Here is a 19,065-nt window from a genome sequence, read left to right as displayed (position 1 = left end):
ACACACAACACACAGCCCCACACACAACACACAGCCCCACACACAACACACAGCTCCACACACAACACACAGCTCCACACACACACACAGAGCCCCCCCACATACACACAGAGCCACACACAGAGCCTCCCCCACACACACACACAGAGCCCCCCCCTACAGCCCCCCCACACACAAAGAGCCCCCCACACACACAACACACAGAGCTCCGATTACATCTGAGAGAAGGATTTGGGAGTCTGCGGGTGGCTGCGCCGCAGATCAAAGGCTAGGTGAGCGCCCCGGCCCAGAGGCCATGGAAATGACAGGGGAAAGAATTGTCTGTGAGAGTGAATACCGGGCTGTACTTGGAGGCGGAATGCGGTAGTGAGGAAAAGATGAACTAAACGAGGGCCCGTCCTGGCCAAGGTAATCTGTGACCCCAACATCCCCTCACCCTGCGCCCCTGAGGATGGTACTTCTGGGCACACCCAACACCCAACAGAGAAGACACTGGGTGTTGAGAGGGTGCCACACACCCTGCTCACGCCTCTGCCACCTCAAAGAATCATTTCCCTGCTGCCAACCACGGGAAAGTAGGGGTGTTAACGACCCTCCTCTTATTATATTGCACATTAAACTTATTGTCGTAGTCTGACCCTACAGAAAAACAGTAGGGTGAAGGTTCTGCAGACGCACCTCTCTGGTGTTGGGTGGAGGAGTGGGGAGCGAATGAAAACCCCAAGTAACAGAAAGGGACAGTGGGCAGGCTGGATATCTCTCTGTTCATATTTCGCCCGAAGAAGTGACAAAGGCAGTTTTTGTGGCGGGGCGGGCAGGGCACCGCACCGGCCTGCAGCTGACATGTGTTTGAGACTTACGACGCCTGATTCCCCCGCCCGCTTCTACCCTATTATATCACGACTGATCCACGCACAGAGAGCGGTGGGAACTAAGCGCGGGGCTGCTGACGGACGGGTCTGTGGCCCGCCACCAAAACACAGCCTCACTGGACCTGTAAGGCGCTTCAGGTTTTTTTCCATATCTTTGAGGGGAGACGCGTTTCTAATACACCCGCTTGGATTTCTTTTTAATTGTGGGTTACAAGTTCTTGGTTCGCAAAGCGTGGAGCCTGAAGACGCTGTACTGGGGGCGGAAAAGTAGAATTGAACGGCAAAACAATTTGACGACAGCAGTATAAACAATATTGATTGAATGATATCGATTATTATTAATAATACTCTATATTGCTTGAGAATACACAGCCGTTGTAGCCCTACCTTGTGATGGTAAATTTCGTGCACGAATATTCCAGTCCGGGACCTCCGGGTTGGAAGCGCGTTTTGCTGACCAACCCTGAGGCCCGGGCTGTCCACCTTCAAAGAGGAGCACCCGTCGCGCTGGACTGCCCAGGTCTTTTGACGTCTGCCACGGATTGCTCTTATATATTCACCGTGTTACTTTTTAACTCGTATTCTTGTTGATAGCTAATTTGCAGCAATTTGAACCAACAACGTTGCAACCCGAGACCTCGAAAACCGTAAGATTAAAAACATTGATGACACTCCCCAAGGGGTCAAATTAAACAGCATTCATGCCCTGTGTGCCGTGACAGCGGGAGGGGGGGCGGGAACGGGCATAGGCGGGGGGGGGGCATTTGACCTACTTGCACTGCAGAGCTTCTCAAGTAAGCTACTTCCCGGCCGCCATCTTCGGCGAAATGACCAAAACAAACCTTGACAAATAAAAAAATAAAAAACACCCGCTCACCGCCGCATGACGTTTTAAAAAGGGGCGGGGAGGGAAAAAATTGCCGGAACGCCCACAAATCGCCTCGCACAATGACGGACGCCTCTCTTCTTCCAATGGCTAGCCTCCATTTATGGAGCTAGCCAATCGAAGACAGAGGCGGGACACAAGCCACATACTATTCTCAAAAGACTTCGCCTGCGCGAAACGCTGCTGCGCAGCTTTCGACAGGCGAAACCTAAAAAGGCGAGGTTGTCCCGTTTGCTCAATTACAGACCACTTACGGGCTGGCACAGACGGAAACTTTCCGATACATGCAGATCATACATGCACTAAAGGGAGTACTTCCACCAGGTACACAACTACCAGAGGCATAGCCGTTAGAGGACAAGCTTCTGACAGATCACCTGAATAAAAAATCCATTTCCATGACATACCGGAAAATAATAAAACGGACTCCTTGACTGCCCTTAAGGAACGATGGGAGACAGAGGTGGGAACACTAGATGAAACAGATTGTCAGGACGCAATTGCGTCCCCAAAAGAGGTCGCGATTTCTTCGAAATTAAAAATTATACATCTGAAAATTTTGCAGCGCACTTACTACACACGACCACTTCTGCATAAATTAGGCACGACAGACACACCGCTCTGCTTGAGACAATGCAGCACACCTGGCACATTCCTACACACGATCTGGCACTGCCTGACAATTACTGGGATAAAGTCATGAACACGATTTCGCAGGTTACCGGGGTTACGGTTCCGCTGGAGCCAAAAAGATGTCTACTTAACATATGGGAACCTACAGACCTCAATCACACGGCTGAAGACTGGGCGACATTGGGTATGACGTTGGCAAAGCGAAATATAGCTCAGCCCTGGGGATCGAGACAGCCTCCTAGCCATCGCCAATGGTGTTTGGACGTGGATAATGCAATGATAGTAGAGAAATCACTCTACATCCACAGGGGATGCCCCAAAAAATGGCCTCGGGTATGGGGTGGGTGGAATGCTTTCTGAGGTAATATTTGCGAGCCTCCGCAGAAAGAATCAATGTCAGACGTCGGGGACTAACAGGACCAATGCAAGGGTAATCTGCACAGTGATAAGACTTCGTATATGCTAAGTGAATAATGTATAAGCGACACACTTTACTGCTTAATGTAAAAGATAATCAAGTCATGTATTTAACTTTGTCACGCCACACATGCCTCGCTGAATACCACTGCACTGTACCGATTGTAATATCTTAAAAAATGCCACTAATATGTTTTTTTTTTTAAACAGCCTCCACTGGTTCCACCTTAGCCCCCAACCCCACACACACACACACAATACCCCCATATTCCACCTTCAATCCCCCAATAAACCTATGGTAACTTTAAGTCCTGTCCCGGCCCTGAGCCCTGCAAGGAAAACTAAGAATTCCATCCTTACGAGTTGGATCAATAGGTTACTTGTGAAATGTGTTATTTACAGCGATTGGCAATGGCAGAAGTTTGGTGTTTAGCACTGTGTGAAAAACATCTTAGATTTATTTTAAGTCGAGCAATGATTGGGACGCAGCTAAGACTGATCATAGGAGCCTGGAAAACATTGACATGCTTATGTTTTCCTCGTTTTGGGACGGCACAAAACGAATGTGTAAACCCCAGCCAGGCTGGTGGACAGCGGATCACGTCCTGACAACCCTCGCTCACATGATCCGATTTATTTAGTCAATTAAAAGTTTGTGCAATTGGGCAATGAGGCGTTTTTCTCGAAGGATGCAATTCCTCAGAATGGTTTCGTCTTTGTTGCTGACTAGTGTCTTGCCCAATCTTTCTCACTCTCGGGTCAGAGACATCCGTCACCGATGTCACGACATGTCTGATATTTTTACGTCGATTTGTTCTGCTACTACGCCCCAGTTTCTTGGTGCACGTAAGATGTGTACGTGTTTTTAATTGATAGTTTTTAATTTTGCCGAATGTGCCTCGAGCCTCTCTCTCTTTTACAAGAGCTCATAGAGGGAGCTTCCAGTGTGAATGATTCCTCAATAAGTCTCACCTGACGTCATCAAACCAAGGAACGTTCCAGCATACTTATGGCTGGCGCTTGTTAATGAGCTGGGGTCCGGTAAAGAGAAAGGCTTTTCCTGCCCTGGCTGACCCCCCTTTTGGAAAAACTTAAGGTCTCGAGTAACCTGCAGCAAACCAACTGAAAAGAAAACAGTTTCTGGTCCTTTTTAACCGGTATGGCAACAGAAAGATGTATCTGCTGAGGCTACAAGAAATCAGACTGTGCGAAGACTAGAAATTATGCATCCATTCATAAAAACCTCAACCGTAATATGAATGTGTTGGTCTGAGATTGTGAAAAATGTAGTCAGGATGGCACCTGGTAAATCTGAAGTTACAGTGAGTTATTTTACATGGATTAGGCAAGTTTCGTTGTAATAAAACTTATGGTGCTCAGGAACCTAATACCAATCAGAGCGCTACGGAACCTCGCCAGGGGTTTGAAGCGCTATAAATATATAATACAATCGGCCCACACAGAAAGAGCTCTGGAGCTCACAGGGGATAAAAAGGCGCACTACAAATATCTATCAGATCGATGGCAGAGGGAGGCGATGTGTTCTGGAGAATAAATGGCCTCACTCTCGCGCAGAGAGTAATTGACAAAAAAATCGTGTGATTCTGCGCAAACTCTTTCATCTCCCTGTTCACCCAATTGTAAATATGAGCCATAGCAAGAACAGGCGTGCAACGGTGCAAACATACAATATAAACCATTTGTAAATGATTCTCGCATAAGTTGTAGCTCTGAAGAGTTCTGTAGGCGCTCCCGGCTACCCCTGCATCGCACCCTGTGCTGAGTTCTGAGGTCAGCCGGACCCTTCACCCAATACTGTTCTCTTCCCATTAACGAGTAAACTGTTGTCTTTACCAGTCACTAACAATCACCGACAGTGGGAGTTTCTTTGTTAGATGTTTTCTGCTTGGTTTTGAGGTGCATAGGACTCCATTCTGTGAATGCCCCATAGGTGTAAATGCTACAGTTTAAATGTTTTCTGCGCTTTGTATCTAGTTCCTGATATGTGTAATAACTCAACTAAATAAAATACACCCTCCATAGGGGAACGTGAGTGTGAACATTCCGGCAGGCGGAAATCATTATAAGGAAGTACGTCTATCACTTGGACCGCAGGGGGTACCCCCTGTAGGTCCCTCTCCCCCCAGTGTCATAACAAAACGTGCACAGTGATGATGGGAGCGCCCTGGAGCTCGCCCCCTCCCGCACCGCGGGGGCTATTGTTACGCCACTGCCCCCCCCCCCCTCCCTCCCAGGTCCAAAGGAGCTCAGACTGACACCGCGAGCCCATGTGGCACTGTTTGTGTTTAGGAGATTGGTTTCTTTTAACTGCATTTGCTTTCGGTGGGAATGTTCGGACAGAGCAGAGTTGGCAGTTTAGGTCTGACACTGTTTAATGTTTGGCGTTCGTAGATGCTTTATATTGTGCAAAACACATCGCATGCAACCTCGCAAAGAGTACTTCTTTTAAACAAGGTCAATTTGAGATTCGGGGCGTGTTTTTCGCCCTCTCCCCTTCCCATTGGCTGGAAGGTAAAATTCCAGCCAATGGGAAGAGGAGAGGGCGGGACTTAAAAAAAGACCCAGAAACGCCCCCGAATCACGTCAAGGCGGACCCTGAACTGAGTGACGCTCCTCTCCTCCAATGGCTGGCCAGCATTTACGAGGCCAGCCAATGGAGAAGAGGGGCGTGTTCAGGCCCCCATACTACACACATAAGATTTCGGCTCCGCCCACTGCTTACGCAGTGCAACGGTAGCCGAAACCTAAAAATAGTTACCATGAAGGAACAATGTGAAAACAACAGTTCAGGGCGATATTGTGGCTTAGCTGGCACTCTGCGGCCAAAGGGTCAGCGGAATTTGGTCACGGAATCACCGGCTGGGGGAAGTAAAGCCTCAGATATTCACATTTTTTGAACGAAGTTCGCGGCCTGATGGTCTTGCTGGACTTTTTTGACTGCTGCAAAGTGGATGTGGTGTGGATTTGGAGCCCTTTTTTCATTTCTGGATGGTTGTGGTGTCCAAGGAGGAGGCCAAGGCTGATTTTTTTCTCTGTGCTAGTCGACCAGGCTGGAGATAAAGAGTACGACGGACAGAAGGAAAGGAGAGGTGAGGAGGCTGCGAGGCTAGGAGTTGAGGTGAGGCTTTGAAAGTAAAATTAAAGGAGTAAGCAGCGGCTGCAGTATAGCCTAGAAAGGAGAGAAAGAGAGAAGTCCTGGTCTTGTTCCCGGTCCAAGCAGCTTCATTGTATTCATTGCACTCAGCGTTTGCATCCCTCTTTAGGATTTGAATATGGGGAGACGTAATAAACAAAACAATCTAGCCTTTAAAGTTGACTCAGCGACTGGCCTAAAGGCTAAGACTCACCTGGCACAGGCACAAGCCAAAGTATCGTCCACTGGGGCAGGAAGAGCAGGTCTTTTGGGAAACCGCCTTGACCACAATTCCAGCTTCGAGAGCTCGGAAGATGAACCGGCGGAAGAGCCCTCCGGAACATGCCAGGGTGTCAGAACCTACCCTATAGTGCCCACAATGTTGACCTATGAGACTGATAAGCCAAAGGTGGAAAAATCGGGAACTGCCGAAAGTAGTAATGAGGAGGGAAAAAGTATGAAGGAGTTTACCCTCTTTATAAAAAATGTACAACAGTCTGTCCCTCCTCTGTCCCACTCACCTCAGATGGCTGTTGTTAATCTTTCCAGTCCTTGTCAGTTTCCACTAGACCTCAGGTCATCATCCTCGCCTGTTACCTCCTCGGCCTCTCCAGCACCTCCACAAGCCCAGAATTCTCCAGCTTCAATTCCCCCTGATGCAAGAATTTAATGCTAAGTCTTTGATTTCTGTCCCTTTGCCTGTTGCAGAAACTGTGCTGCAGATATTTTCTCAGCCGGCCCAGAACCAGACTTTGAGTGGTAGCAACCCGGCATTATCTCCAGGGTCTCGGGAACAGCAAAAGCAGCAAAAGGTTCCAACTCAGTAGGCAAAGACCTCAAAAACATTACAATTGGTTCATAGCCTGGAGCGAAAGGTTTCAGACACTTCACAGTTTCCAGAGTCTTTAGAAACTCTAATAGATGATCCAGCAGTAACAGTCTCCACTAAGCAGTTAGACATCAAGACAATGCTCAATCTTATCCTTGATGAAATAAGAGACATGAAGAGGTCACAGGAGAATGAAATTGCTTCTCTTCATTTCCGCTTAGGAAAAATTGAAGACGCAGTGGCTTGTCTTCCAGTTAAAATCCAGGAAGCAGAGTCCAGGATCTCTTAGCTGGAGGACCAGATGACCGGATTACTTACTAAAGTACGCAAAGCTTCTAAAGATAGGAGCTCGCATGAAAATAAACTTGAGGAGCTGGAAAATCACTCTTCGCCATTCCAGCTTGTGTATAGTGGGAGTCCCCGAGAGAATGGAAGGTGCCCAGACACCGCAATGGGTGGAAGCCTTTCTTAAGGAAAAAGTCCTTCCGAGTTCAGCGGGGATCTTACAATTACCAGGGCCCACAGAGTTCCTTTCCATCCTTTGCCAAGTACGAGAGGCCCCCGCACCATCTTAGTCAACTTCACGGACTATCGCATAAAGGAGAGGATCCTGAACAAAGCCATACAAAAAAACAATTCTCGGTCAGTGAAACCTCCAACTGTAGAATTTTCCCTGATATGTCTGCAGCTGCGGCTCGGAGACGCAAAAAGTTTGTCAAGCTGCTTTTTTTGTTCAAAGCCCAAGGTGCACAGGTCAATTGCCCAACAGTCGAAACTGCGTGTTCTTGTGAAGGGGAAATTCCATATATTCGAAAACCTAGAAGATGCGCAGGATCTTCTCAAAGAAATTTCGTGGTCAAAATGAATTAATGGACTTACGAATGCTTACTCTTCTTATGGTTGTTTGGATGGCTTTTCTTATAATTTTTTCTGTTCCTTTAGATCTTAGAAGAGGCTTAGGATCTTTTCAAGGAAAGCTTTGGGCTCAGAATGAAACAATTAGCATACTACCACTTTCCTTACTATTTAGCCAGTTGGTCTATAGCATCTCTTTGGCGGAGGGGGGTGGTGGGGCACTTTAGGTGCAGTTCAATGACACCCTCAAAAGTAGTTGGGGGGAACGAGAGGTGGTTAGCATGGTGGTACACTTCTCCCATAGGGTGGGATGACAGGGGTGGGGGGGTCAAAAGAAAATAGCAGTAAAGAGGCCAAGTTAAACGGGACAATCCTAAATTTTATAAATTGCTATGGCCCGATAGTTGATGATACCACAGCCCTATTAACGATTAGTGAGCTACTTATGGGGGCTCCTGGAAAAATAGTTTTGGGTGGAGACTTTAACTTTATTTAAGATCTGAAAAAGACACTGCGAATAAAAAGAAAAAAGAACTAAAACCCCAAACAAGGAAAGTGTTGGAGGCCTTGAAGCAGGAATACCTACTGGTTGACCAATGGCGTAAATCTAATCCTTCTGCTGCAAAATTTACATGCCATTTGAATAAATTTCACACAGCCTCCCGGACTGATTTCTTCCTTATATCAAGATCTCTTAAGGTTATAGACAGCACTATAGGGGCAAACCCATTTTCAGATCACTCCCTTGTTACAATAGAGTTGGAAATTGAAGGGGGAATCAAGACTCAATCCAGGTGGCAGATGGATCATTTATTTTTGCAAGATCTAAACTGGGTTGCTCAAACTCAAAAGTGGATAGTGGAGTTTTTTTTGTATTAATGAAGATACAGCAGAAATTATTTCAGTCTGGGGTGGGTTTAAGGAAGCAATCCGGGGACAGAGGATCGCACGTTCAGCCGCTCAGTTGAGAAAAAGGCGGAAGAAGATTAATCAACTCCAACAGGCTGTAAACAATGCTATGAGTTTGAGAGATACTCTGCCTCACGGGAGTGGAGATGTTGCCTCTCAGCTAGAAAGGGCAAAGCTTGCTTTAAAAGAATTTTTTTAATTGAAGAAATTAAGAGCTCAAATACTTTCCAACAAAACGTATACGAGGAGAGCCAAATGGTGGGAAAATGCTTGCTGGGCAAACAAAAACGAAACAGGAGAAAGCCTTAATATTAGAAATTATTGATCCAAAGACTCAAACTATCATGAGAGTTAAAGACGATATATCTCAAGTTTTTTTGGAGCACTATTCACAGCTCTATTCTACAAAATACGAGGTAGGGTTAGACCTTATTCACAAATACTTTGATCAAGTAAACCTTCCTGTCTTACCCGGCTCGCTAGCCGATCAACTTGAGCGTGATATATTGGTCGAAGAAATCTCAGATACGGTAAAATTAATTGATAGGGCAAAGGCCTGTGGAGCAGATGGGCTCCCAATTGAATTTTATGAAATCTTTTCTAAAGAACTGGCTCCTTCTTTTGGCAAAATTATTTAATGTGGTTAGACTACGAGGGATTGTTCCTCCTAGTTTTAAGGAGTCTATCATGATTAGTTTTGTCAAAAAAGGAAAGAACCATAGGGATGTTAACTCTTATAGGCCGATTAGCCTCCTTAATGCTGATTTTAAGATTTTAGTGAAAATATGGGCCAAGCGCTTTACTCCGATTGCCCAGGCTTTAATCCACACCGATCAGTCTGGCTTTGTGGCCGGCAGGTCTTTGTCCTCAAATACAATTTTTTTAATCCAGGCCCTCGATTTTGCTATAAATAATAAAACTCCAACTTTAGTTACAATGGTTGATGCCGAAAAAGCATTTGACCTGGTAAACTGGGATGGACTTTTCTTTGGCATGCACAAATGTGGCTTTCCTGCCCACACAATTAATATGCTAAATAACATCTATCAGGGTGCCCAAGCCCGGGTGGTAGTTAATGCCAATACGATAGGGGAAATTAATGTAAATCGAGGTAACAGACAAGGCTGTCTGATGTCCCCTATTCTCTTTACCTTTTTTATCGAGCCGCTAGCAATAAGAATTCGTGGAAACCCTGCTCAGGCCAACGCCCTGTAAAAAGCCAAATTAAAAGGAGTAGGGAATTGGTATACCTTATTGAGAAAGGGTGAAAAGTCTCCTTTGGTGGAAGAAGCCCTAGCCAAAATAGCCCGCAATAATAATTGTTCCTTCTCGAGGCTAGAGTGGGAGCAGATTGCACAGTTAGGAAGCAAGGCCCTTAGAGCAGCCAATTTCAAAAGAGTGTCCTCCCTATCTTGTTGGCTGGCCTATTTCACCTCAAAAGCTCTTAATATATGCTTTCCGGGAGTAGAAAATAAATGCTTTCGTTGCCGGCTTCGCAATGGGGCGATTGGCTTCATATATTTTTTACATGCCCGAAGCTCGAAATAATTTGGCGCAAGATCTTTTCTGCTATAAGTCAGGCTATCGATAAGATGATCAAGCCTGAAGCCGAGGTGGCTCTCTTTGGCATTTCTATAAAAAGATCTGATTTGTCTAAAGCCGAAGAGGCATACACAGTGATTTGCTCCTTAATAGCCAGTTCCCTAATCCTCCAAAATTAGAGGTAGGAGGATATACCTTCTTACTCAAAATGGGCGAACAAGATGCAAAGGACAAGAAGGTTTGAAGAAGCCTTTGCAAAAACAGCTGGGGCAACGAAAAAGTTTACTAATATCTGGAAATTCTTTGATAGCGAATAGTCCATGTCCATCACCTAGCACTTTAGCACCAGACACTTTATTTTTATAACATTTTAGGATAGACACGTATGCACTTTAATACTACAGGATTTTCTGGATAAGCAGAATGTTTACTAAATCTAGAAAATACATCTTTATTGGGAGGGCAAAGGTAAACATCAACAACAAGACAGTTTATTCCTGTAATATTTTAGCACTGGCTTGGTCAGCACTTTATTGATATTGTGACTGCAGAATATGATAGCACTCGGCACTTTCTTGTTATTGCTTTTCAGCTAAGACATGTAGGTATTACAACATTGTAGGGGTGTCCTAGTACGGTTAGAATGCTTATCTATTTAATGAACATGACTTGGACAAGGAGTTAAAGCGTAGCACCAATAATAATACAGGTTCCCCGTCATCCCTGACATACTTGAACATCCAGCACTGTTTGCACTTTAGTAATTACGATATTGGAAACATTGTTGTTCTTCTCCTGCTTGATACTAATATTAAGGTTACATGTTTTTTTTAATTCCTACATAGATTATATCATACCCCTGTAGGACTCCATAAATTCCACCTCCAAGATAATGATAAGTGCACCAAATGCTGCGGGGAAGGCGCGGATTTCCTCCACCTGGCGTGGGCTTGCCCACTTGGTCACAAACATTTGATGGCCTATCCACCATGTTGGGGATAACGCTCAACCCTTGCCCATTGGTGGGCCTCTTGGGCCTATCGCACAACATTAATACTACACATAAGAAATTCTTGGCTATAGGCCTGTTATTGGCGAAAAGACAGCTTGCATGCCGCTGGGGGAGGGGGAGGGCTCCTAAGTTTAAAGGCTGGATTCAAACCATGACCACATGGCAAGAGTACTTGGGCTATTATGCGGAATCACTACCCCTGATATCCCGCCCGAAGGACATTTGGGGCCCATTGACCAGTTATCTGCTAACACAAGAGGGCACAACAAGTCAAGGGGACACAGAGGTGAGAGAGGGAGATGGTGATACAGCACGTAGTGACACCCCTTAGGTTTTCTGGGTGCGTTGGCTGAACAAGGCAAAAAGTGATGTAGGGGCTGCTGGCGTGAGTGTGCTGCTAGTAATGCAGTACTGTAACCCCCCCACAGGTAATAAATGGAGACGATTTTATTAGAAGAAAGTGGTTAATAATCGGGTTCAGGATTATAAGTGTATATTATTCAATGGCAACTAGTGTGGCGATCTGTTGTTATGTATGCTATCTGTTGTCTCAACTGAAGAAGCATCTATGAACTGTAACAAACGAGAACGGACAGTAATATAAGGTAATTGAGAGAGGGGATATTACTGCTGAACTTTGTAGATATGGGAAGGTGTACCACGTAAAAAAAAATAAAAAAAGGTTACATGTTTTTGATCAAAGGATTCTACTGGACATCGCTTGCTGATCATTGAGTAGTGTATATTGTTTTAACTGCCCTTCTGTTTTGCTCAATAAAAAATGTAAACAAAAAAAAAGAAAACAACAGTTCATTATTAGTTAATCGAAACTAGATAAAATCATTAAAATATTACAACACCCCCTTGTGGACACCTTAGTGGACACCTTAGTAAGAACTATGGACCAAGAAAGGTTAACCTACAAGTGCAAATAGTCGAAACAATAACAGTGCCTTGGCTAGTCAGTCTGACTTTGAATCTTTTTTGCAGTCAAAACAGTCCATCAGGGCAAACATGGACGGGGTATCAAGAAAGGTAATGTCAAGCCTGGATATTCCCGATTCAGTGGTTTGGTGAATCAGCGTGGGCTGGAAGTCGGTAGTAGTGGATGAAAGTAGTTTAACCAATGCGGGGATTTTCTGGGAAAACTTGAGCCCATTTCTGGATTGCTGGATGGCGAAATCCTGTAAGGCAACAGGTCCTAAGACCCCCTGACTCATTCTTGCATCAACCGGAACTCCTTCGACATTGTAATAGCTTTTTTTTGTTCAACGAACTTTCAATCCCCAGCAGTTCTAGATTCGAGAGTAGATACATTCCAAAGTGATAGCCAGAAGTGCAGATGCTTTTTTTAAGTGAAACCTTTATGTGACATGATTCAAATAAACGCATCACTTGCAACGTTCATAAAGTAATAGCTTGTCAACACTCTTGATACAAAGTGATCATTAATGGCTTGGATGTATACACGTAATGCAGTACAGGTCACATAATGGGTGATCTAAGCACAATAAAAGTGACAAAGTAACAAATGAGTGCATTTCGTACTAAGGTACTAATATGGGCAAACGTAAGGGTGATAAAATCCACATGCAAACATAACAACAATACTGTGAGTTCTCAAGAGCTATTTATTCCTGTGGCAGGTAGATATTTATTTGTTTATGCGATTTTATATAGCGCGAACTTTACCCGAAGGTGTCAGAGCGCTTTACATAAGAACCAGTTGAAAAACATAAGGATTTAGGATTACATGCGTTACATAAAGGATACAAACAGAAAAAAATTGCAAATGTACAAGATGTAAAGTCACACAAGGAGGAGATACAAATGGATATACTTTAAGAGTCAAATAGGAATGGTAGATAGTACAAAGGTCTACTGCATATACTAGTGATTAGAGTTATCTCTATATATATAGGGAAGGGATATAACTGGATATACTCTAAGAGTCACATAGGAATGGTAGATAGTACAAAAGTGTACTGCATATACTAGTGATTAGAGTTATCTCTATATACATAGGGAAGGGATACACATGGATATACTCTAAGAGTCACATAGGAATGGTGGAGAGCACAACGGTCTACTGCATATACTAGTGATTAGAGTTATCCCTATATACATATATATATATACATACATAGTAGATTTCCTCAGGTAGAGGGTACCGCAATAAACCATGTACATAGAGAAAACATCCACCCATTACTCAATGTGGATACTGGCCTTGCTATTTCTTCAAACTGATAGTGAATCTGACCAACCCAGCGCCAGCTCAGGTTCACATAACCAAGGGTACACCATGGAGAGATACAGACACAGAGACAAAACTACAGATGGTGAACACCTCCAATCTAAGTCCAGTTGTGAATCTTTCCAATCATGTGCTGTCACCACAGAGCAAGGGTGTGTCATTTGCATGCAGGATTGTTTTGTGCAGGAAGGGGCACCTTCATGCACAAAAATAATATTATGAGGCGTTTTCCTCTTTGTATGTGTGCTGCAGAATGCAGAGTGTAGAAAGAGGAAAAAACGAGAAGAAATAAAAATATTTCTTCTCGTTATGCCTGCTCTGGGTAGACGTAAGATTTTGGCGCTGCCCCAGGTTTATGCTATTAAATAAATCTGGGTCAGTGTCAAAATCAATGGTAATTGCATGGGAAAATTCACCTCAACGCTCATGGAATGTCTCCTTTATGCAGAATAAGGCAAAGTAGTGACTTGCGCTGCTTTTTCTTACTCCATATCTATGTAGTCATGCTAAGCTGCGCCTCATAGGTATAATTGAGAGGCTTGCGATGCCAGAGCGTCAAAAAAAGTGATTCTTCAGCAGTGCAAACCACTCATAAATAAGCCACCAAGTCTGAAGCATTTAATCAATAAATTCAGGGTAGGAGAGCCGTTCTTTCATAATTTGTAGATTTTTTTTTTTTTTTTAAATTTTCAAAAACCTTTATTGACAAATTCAATATAATCAAAGTACACTTTTGCATCAGATCAATGCATCGTACACAGTGGGTTATTTGACAAATATCATAGATGTATTGACAATACCATCATGCAAGAATGAAATTCTGTGAGGCACTGCTATGGCACCATAATCAACACATTACAAAGGAGGTGAGGACATCACTGTAGGGAAAGGAGTAGACACGATTGGAAGGGGAAACCGGGGGATAGAGGGAGGCGATTACTGACCAGCCGGTGGGAGCGCGGGGGAGGCACCACGGCTCAAATGAGGTCAGGGATGAAGATATGTCACTAAGGGCCCCCATATGTCAATTGGGTGAGATCTCGCAGGAAGTAAGTATCAGAATTCAGATAGCAAGGTCTGGCATCTCGATGAATCTTCAAGCAAGTGAGCGAACTGGGGCGCCGGTCTGTGACCCCAGCACATGCCACCCTATGCCTAGCCAGAACAAGCAGCATTGTGATCAGACTGCGAGAAAAATCCAGGCAGAATGTAACCAGGCCTAGCAGACACAGCGGTGGGTTGGGCTGTACCGGCATTGAGGTAATCTCAGAGATGGCGGCACATACCACCAGCCAGATATCTTACACCTTAGGGCACAGCCTTGCTAGATGAGCAAAATCCGCTGTTTGGGCAGGGCAACACATGCAACTATCGTTAGGTATAAGTCCCAGTTTGTGGAGCTGAGCAGGAGTGAAATGTATAAGATGTAGCCGGTAGTTGGGTGACAGTTTCTTTGTCTGGATGCAGCAATAAAGCTAGTCAGCCTGAGCAATATCCATGCCCAAATCTTCGCCCCATGCCATGCGTGCGCGATCCATGGAGATGGAGGTGGACGAGGGCGTGAGGGCATGTCATTTGGTGACTATTTTGCTAGGAGTGGGGGATGTATATATAAAGTCTAGGAGTACTATTGGCATGACATTAGCCGACAATATCGGGGCGTTGGAGAGTTGGCGCAGTCGGTCCAGGCCCAGCGCAGGGTCTTGACCGTGTCCACCTCTGCACGCGGGCTACTCGCTGGGGCAAACAGGGCAGTAGTCAGCGGCCAGGCAGCTGCGATGTCCACCACCACCGGGACGTGTGGTTGATAAGGAGAGAGGTGAATCCAGAAATGTAGAAAGCTGGCCTGGGTACTTAAGGCGTAAAGCTTAAAATTAGGAGTGCCCATACCTTCTACTGACATGGGGAGAGTAAGGATATCGTACGCAATCCTGGGCTGCTGCCAGCCCAGACAAGAGAGATGATCAAGGAGCGAATTTTACGTAAGAAATGGGTGGTGAGGAGGATAGTGATATTTAAAATAAGGTATAGGAATTTCGGAAGGACCACCATCTTGACAATGTCTATGCGGCCAGCAAGGGACAGTGGGAGCCAGAGCCAGTTTCAATGCAGTATTTTAGACTCCAGCCAGTCCACCGCACACCCAAAGTTGGCCCTCCAGAGGTCATCCGAGTCCCTACTCAACCAAATACCTAGGTAGCTGGTGGGGCAAGAGGCCCAAATAGAGGGAAAATCTGGCGTGAATGGCTTGGTGGAATCCTTAAGAGGGAACAACACTGGCTTTCTCCAGTTAACCTGTATGCTGGACAATCCATCGAATCGTATTATCTCACACACAAGAGGGCTGAGATTGTCTCGGGGTGGCGAATATACAATATAATGTCATCAGCATACATGGAGACTAGGAGGGAGCGGGCCGAAAACCTGTACCCCTCTGAGTATGATGTTACCAGAGTCTGGTCGCGAGAGGCTCTGTCGCAATGGCAAAGAGCATAGGTGACAGTGGACATCCCTGCCGGGTGCCGCGTTCAATCAAAATGGGATCCGATACCTGACCGTTGATTCAGAGACGAGTAGAAGGGCAATTGTAGAGAAAAGATATCTTTTGTATGAACATATTGCTAACTCCAAGGCGTGGTAGAAGAAAAAATAGGACGGGCCATTCAAGCGTATTGAACGCCTTAGTGGCATCGAGGAGAGCGGCCACAGCCGGGAGATCGGGGTTGATTTGATGAAGAACCGAAAAAATAGTCCTGAGGTTATGCGAGGTTGCAGGGCCAGGAATGAATCTAGACTGGTCAGGGAGAGCAATGAGGGGCAAGAGGAGGAGACAAGAAGCAAACAATTTAGCAAAAATCTTGTTGTCAATATTTATGAGGGAGAGGGGGCGATAGGAATCGCTGCAGTCAGCTGGTTTATCTGGCTTGAGCAGGAGCATTAACATCGCCTTGCGGAGGGAGTGCGGGAAGAGACCACTATCAAAAGAATCGTACATGGCAGCCAGATGGGGTTCCAAGAGCGATGCGAAAGTCTTATAGAAGGAGGCGGGAAGACCGTCCAGACCGGGGGCCTAATCACTAGGTAAGCTGTTTATAGCCACAAGTATCTCTTCCCTGGTGAAGGGCTCATCTAAAAATTTCCGATGACAATGTTCCAACCAGTCCAACGCAATGGTTTCGAAATATTGCTCAAAGGCCTCACGCAAGGGGGGCGGGGGGTAAAGTTGTGAGTAGTAGTCCATTAAACAAGCCATGAATTACACAGGAGAGATGGTTCTAGTGGAGCCATCATCTTGGAGAGCCGTAACGTATGCCGCAGCACGGGGGCGTAGATGGTTGGCTAAGGTTTTTCCAGGCCGATCGCCCTACCCAAAGTGGCGGGCTCGGGCCTCTCTGCCCAGGAAGGCGAGTTCTCTGTCGGCCTCTTGAGTAAATTCAGTATGCTTTTCCCGTAGGAGCGCGTGGGTCTCGGTACTGGGGTGGGCCACCTGAGCGGCATCCTAAACCTTCATTTCGGTTTCCAACTTGTCCAATGTGGTGCGGATGGAACGAAGGACACCGGCTTGTTTGGAGATGCACTCTCCCTGTATTACTGTTTTAAAGCCTTCCCACAGAGTGGAAGCCAAATCCACCGAACCAACATTTAAATCAAAATAGTTGGTGATCGCAGTTTGGATCTCGTTGCAGAAGACAGTATCGCAAAGTGCATTCGGCGGAGGCCGCCATGTGAAAGCTCGCTGTGGGGAGTGAGGGAGACGTAGACAAATTTGAACCGGCGCATGATCCGATAAGGTGTGTGCATTATGAGTGGCAGAGGTGAGCTAAGTGAGGATATCTGGTGAGGTGATCAATAAAGTAATGCGAGACCAGCAGCCCGAGCACCAGTGACACAAGTGCCTTCTCGGGCATCGGCCCACACATGACATTAGGCATTGTAAAACAAGTTGTCCGTAAGTATGGACTGAAGTAAAGTGGTAGCACGAGGATGGGAAGAATGGGGGGCAGAGCGGTCCAGGGCCGCCAAAAGGGTAACATTAAAATCCCCCCCCAAAGAAGGGCCGCCGGGCCTAGGGAAGAAATGGGGTGCCATATATGAGTGAAGAAGCCAGGGTCGTACGAGTTAGGGCCATACACTGCGGCTATCGTCATGGGTTGGGACAGCAGGGAGCCATGGAGAATCATGTATCGTCCGTCAGGATCCATAAGTACCCTAATAGTGTGCCGGGGAGCCCCCTATGTATCAGAATGGACAACCCCCTTGCATAAGAGGAATAGTACGAGGAATCTGATTCACCCCAATAGCACAATTGAATTCAGGTGGAGGTCTCAGGCAGCAGTGAGTCTCCTGCAAGAGAACGATGTCTACTTTGTGCCGCTGCAAGTGAGAGTGGATGAGCTTGGCTTTTCGGTGATCGTTAAGCCCACGGATGTTCCAGGTCCAGCAGATGGTGTCAGTCATGTTGTGCTGTGCCTAGGTGATATGTGGCGAAGAGCAAGAGGGTAGACATCGAATAAGGCCAGTTGGTGCACTGCAACATTAAGGGTCTAACCGAAGGGAGCACAGGAGAACAGCCCTTAGCAGATACTTGGACTAGTTGAAAGTCTGCAAAACGAGGAGGCCCAAGCATAGGGGAGACCTCCAATGCACAAATATCAAAAAAGGGAAAAAAAGAGGGGGAAGCAGTGCCCATCGTACATAGGGGTGAGTTGTGAACAATCTTGCTGTTTAAAAAAAATAGTATCGATAAAGTGATGCAGTCTGAGTACAAAATGTAGGTAAAGACAAAACAACAACACCCTAAGCCCCAAAAAACGCAAGACAAACCCATAAAACCTGCCAACCCCCCTCACATACGGCAATATGAAACCCTGTGTCTGGCAAAGCAAAAACAGGCCAAATGTAATCAAGAACATTCCCCATGAACCCCAACCCACCCTACCGCCCCACCCCTGCAACTCAAGAAACATTACCAAAAGAACTACGCACCCCGCACCCACTCCAACCCCCCTATCAGGCTGAGATACCACACCTGCCCACCCCAGGAACCCACAACTAGGAAAAAAAGAGACAACATTAGGAAAGGGAATTATCCTGTGAGGGCATGGCGAGCAGGGTGGCCAAGCTGAAATAACAACAGACAACATTCAGGAAAGATCCAGCTGACAATTCAGAGCTTTTCAATCATTGTCACTGAGGTGATCGGATGTATCAGGCTGAGAACCGGATGGTGAAGAGCGTGCTTATTTATCGAGTTTCTTAGCAAAGGCGAGGGCATGTCTGGGATCAGGAAATGTAAGCGTTTTTGCGTCTTTCCGGACTCTAAGCTTTGCCGGATAGGCCAGTGAGTAAGAGACCTCGTGTTTTTGTAGGATCCACTTTGCAGGTAGGAATTCGCGACGAGCAGCCTGGACAGTGAGGGTATAGTCCGGGAAGAATGAGAGCGAGTTTCCTTGGTGATTAATTTTGTCCATTCTGTGTGCCGCCCGGAGAATGGCATCCCGATCTCTGAAATTTAGGATCTTTGCAATGATGGGGCGATGTGGTAATCCGGGACCACGACGTGGGCAAAGGGAGCAATGTGCACGTTCAACAATATAAACTGAGGAAAGTACGTCACTGAAGAGTTCCTTGACCAGTTGCTCCACACAGTCCTCCATACGGGAGATATTGGTGGACTTTGGAACTCCCGTTATGTGGAG

This window comes from Lissotriton vulgaris, chromosome 3_1, assembly GCF_964263255.1.
Source record: "Lissotriton vulgaris chromosome 3_1, aLisVul1.2, whole genome shotgun sequence".
Taxonomy (NCBI): Eukaryota; Metazoa; Chordata; class Amphibia; order Caudata; family Salamandridae; genus Lissotriton; species Lissotriton vulgaris.
The sequence above is the reverse complement of the archived record's forward strand: the minus strand, read 5'-3'. Positions refer to the sequence as shown.